This window comes from Cervus elaphus, chromosome 7 (assembly GCF_910594005.1).
Source record: "Cervus elaphus chromosome 7, mCerEla1.1, whole genome shotgun sequence".
Taxonomy (NCBI): Eukaryota; Metazoa; Chordata; class Mammalia; order Artiodactyla; family Cervidae; genus Cervus; species Cervus elaphus.
In genome coordinates this window covers 32141168-32145824 of record NC_057821.1, presented here as the reverse complement: position 1 = coordinate 32145824, position 4657 = coordinate 32141168, and positions in this window count along the sequence as shown.

The following is a 4657-nucleotide window of genomic DNA, read 5'->3' as shown; positions in this document are numbered from 1 at the left end:
TCTCAGAGCAGAGAGCCTGAGGTTGGCTTTGTCGCTTAATTTTTAACTTCATTTTCAAGTTCTCACTGATAAAATGAATATCTCAAAAGATGACACCATGTTTTTCTGCTTTGAACTCTTCAGACAGCCGACAAAGTCAACAAGCCTTTTTTCCTGAAAGGAAGGCAGCATGGCATGGAAGAAAGGGCAGGGCTCCTGGAACTGGAGAGATAAGGTTAACCCCTTCTTCACATCCTAGTGAAGGCCACAGTGTTTTCTGTGGCCTTGGACAAGTCATTTAACTTTTCTGTATTGGTTTCTGCTTTAGTAAAAGCTTCCCTGGTGGTTCAGTGGCAAAGAATCTGCTTGCCAATGCATGAGACTCCCTGGGTTGGGAAGATCCCCTGGAGAAGGAAATGGCAACCCACTCCAGTAGTCTTGCCTGGGAAATCCCATGGACAGAGGAGCCTGGCAGGCTACAACCCAAGGGGTCACCAAGAGTCAGACATGACATAGCGACTAAACAACAACAATCTCAGTAAAGCAAGGGTTATAATGTTCAATTCATGGGGTTACTGGGCAAATAAAATTAAATACCTATGCTAACCAGTAATGGGTCCTTACATGGCAACTCACTCCAGTATGTTTTCCTGGAGAATCCCCATGGATGGACAAGCCTGGAGGGCTACAGTCTATAGAATCTCACAGAGTGGACATGAATGAAGCAACTTAGCAAGCAGGCATACACGTAGTAGGTCCTCAATAAATGAGATAGTCTCCCCATTAAAGGGTTCTGTTAAATCAGCTAGGGGCTTCCTAGGTGGCTCAGTGGAAAATAATCCAACTGCCAATTCAGGAGACATGGGTTCGATCCCTCGGTTGGGTAGATCCCCTGGAGAAGGAAATGGCAACCCACTCCAGTACTATTGCCTGGAGAACTCTAAACAGAGGAGACTGGCAGGCTACAGTCCATAGAGTTGCAAAGAGTCAGACACAACTGAGCACACATGCACACAAATCAGCTAGGCTTTCCTTATTTGGTGTCCACAGCTTAATAAATGTGAACTTTGGCTACTCTGACATCTCCCTACAACGTTACCCTGCATTCATCCTTCCTACTTCTTATCTGTGCTCTTTCTAATCCAGTCTCTGCTTGACTCCTGGTACTTGTACTTGGGTTTTTATTTATTTATTTATTTATTGGCCACAAGGCATGTGAGATCTTATTTCCCCAACCAGAGGCCAAACCTGTGCCCCTTACATTGGAAGCATGGAGTCCTAACAACTGGACCACCAGTGAAGTCCCTGCACTTGTGTTTTATTTGAGATTCTTAAATTTTGGACTGTAGTTGCTACTGGGTATTTCCAGTTAGGCTCTCATCACTTATAAAATGAGGTGGAGTCCTGCCGTTTCTGCCTTTATTAGCTTCGGACTGCCTTATTGAGTTTACTTGTCCCAGATAATCTCTCCATACTCCCCCAAGGAGCCAACTGGAGCTAGCACCTTAGCTTAGCTACTTGGTTCCTCTGTATTAGTGTTCTATTGTTGCTGTAATCAATTACCACAAACTTAGTGACTTATTGATTACACAACACAGATTTATTCTTACAGTTCTAGAAGTCAGAAGTCCAAAATGGGTTTCACTGGGCCAAAACTCAAGATGCCATCAGGGCCACACTCTCGTTGGAGGCTTTAGGGGAGAATCTTTTTTTTTAAACTTTTCTGGCTTTTCGTGTCACCTGGCTTCCTTGGCTCATGGCTGCTTCCTCCATCTTTAAAGGCAGCAGCATAACATTTTCAAATCTTTCTACCTCTGACCTCCTACCTCCCTCTTTATAAGGAAACTTGTATTGATAATTATATTCGGCTCATTTGAAAAATACGGATTAATCTTCAGGTCTCAAAATCCTTAATCACATATGCAGAGTCCCCTTTACCACACAAGTTAACATATTCAGTTTCCAGAGATTAGGATGTGAAAATCTTCAGATGCCATTACTCAGCCTACCACAGTCTACTTTTCAAAAGTGGGTAAGTAGCACGAAGAATGAAAACAACAGTACCTTCTTTCTTGCAATTGAAAAGCATGACCTGGTAGCAGCCCTTGTGGAAAAAGTATTTGAGACTGGATCCGCCAAAAAAGGACTAAATATGGTAAGGAAAGAGTGTTCAACAGTGTCCAATGCCACAGTAAGATTCAAAATATATTTTCCAAGCTACATATTTTGTTTAAATTTAATCCTATAATCGGATTTTGCAAGCTCCCTGAAGGAATCTTGTGTATTTTGAGAACTTGTATATCCACAGCTCTTGCCACAGTATCTGGCCTATAGTATATGTTTAATAAACATTAATTCACTGAACAGATAAATTCTTGAGTCACAATTGCCATCAAAAATCAAGACTTCTGCAACTGGTTCAAACTCCTTAGCCCACATCTTGATTTTTACATAACAAAGTGTAAATCAGCTCAGTGAGCACCACACTTAATAAGTATCTACAACTTATTTATAAATATCAAGAGTAGTGTAGCAGAAAAGATCAGAATCTTAAAAAGTTAAGTCTCTTTGGCCTGGCATTACCAACTGTTTGTAGTCAGAGAAGTTCAATTCCACACTGTTTTTTGAGAATTTATATGTTCCAGACAGTATGCTAGCTTCCAAGAATATCAGTTTGTTTAAGACCTGACCCATGACTCCACAGAGTTCGGCATCCCAAATCAGACTACACACAAAGACAGACAATCAGGATGAAAAGTAATAAAAACTAATCATGCGTGCACAAGGGGCTTCCCTGGTGACTCAGGGAATGTAGGAGACACAGGTTTGATCCCTGACCACAGAAGATCCCACAGGCCGTGGAACAAATAAGCCTGAACACCACAACTACTGAGCCTGTGCTCTAGGGCTGGGAAACCACAATCACTGAGGCCCACATGCTGAAACTACTGGAGCCGTCTTGCTCTAGAGCCCATGCTCCACAACAACGGAAGCCACCACAGTAAGCCTGCGCACCACAACTAGAGAGTAGCCCCCACTCTCTACAACCAGAGAAAAACCCAAGTGGCACCGAAGACCCAGCACAGCCCAAAATAAAAATAAATAAATAAAATTATTAAAAAAAAAAAGTGTGCACAAAGCACTAGGAGACAACAAATAAGGACTCCTGTCAACACAAGGGTGTCAGAGGAAGGCCTCCTGGAGGAGGCAGTCTGTGGTCCGTCTTCATGAGTAGTGTGAAAGAGCCAGTAATAATACAGAGGAAGGAATTTCCAGAAAGAACACGGTCATAGAGACGTGGTGTGGCAAATTAGAGTTGTTCAACATTACTGGGGATTAAAGTACACAGGCATGAAGGAAATTTGGTCAACTGACTGGAAACATGACAAACATTAAAAAAAAAAATCAATTGCTCTTCTCAACAGTAGAAATAACTAGCCAAGAATAGAAATTAAAAGAGGCTTTTAATATTCCCTACTAACAAAACTCTAAATTTTTAAGGAATTATTTGAACAAGGACAGTATGATTCAAAGGAAGGAAACAGTAAAATTACACTAAAAGACATAAAACAAGATCTGGCTAAATGGCACTATATACTATATGACGGGGGGGAGAACTTAATATCATAAATATATTAATCCTCTGTGAATTAATAGACAGATTTCAGTAAAAATCCAACTAGAAGAAGAAAAGATGGAAGGACAAACTGGAAATAGCCTAAATGCATGTCAGTGGGACTAACAGAACACACTGCGATGCAGCCTTATCATAGAAAATTAAGCAACAGCTTAAAAGAATGAGTTGCATCTATATCATTTGACCTGGAAGCTTTCGAACAATGTCATGCAATTTTAAATGAGTAAAGCAAATGTAGAACACATTGAAAGAGATTCACTTTTTCTAAATTTTTTATTTATCCAATTTCTAACTTATTTACTCAAGAGAACTCTCTTGAGTATTTTTGTATGAGAGTCTATGAGCCAGACCAGACTGTTAACTTTGGTTATCTGGTTTGGGTAACTAGTGAGATGCTAAAAGAAACCTGTAACACTAAACAAAAAGGTGACTACAAAAAAAAAGCAACAGTTATAGTCTATGCATATAGAATTGTGTGTGTGTGTGTATATGTGTGTGAATATACATATGCACACATTTGTCTGTGTGTATGTACATGTATACACATACATGTGTTCAATATGTATGGTTTTCTTTGTCTTTCTGTTCTCTGTTCTGAACAACTTTCTCAAAATTTTCTTCCACTGTCCTAAAATAGCACTTCTTAAGTCTAACATGCATATGAATTACACAGGGAACTTATTAAACTGTTAAATACCTCAGTGAGTCTGGGGTGGGCCTGAGGTTTAGCATTTATATCAAGCTTCCAGATGATACCAGTTTCCATGCTGGCCCATTGCTACTTTGTCAGTCACTCAGTCATGTCCAATACTTTGTGAGCTCATGGATTGTTGCCCATCAGGCTCCTTTATGTAGAAAGAAAGGCTCTTATACTCTTCCACTGTATTTCATCTATAATTCGTTGCAAGAATAATACTCAAATATTTATTTAGCAATAAAGTTTCTTTTTTCAATGCCCATAGTTTCCCTAGGATTTCTAAATTTTAAAAATAGTCAACCTTTCTTATTTAATTTCTATTTATTTCAGTTTCATAATTCCTT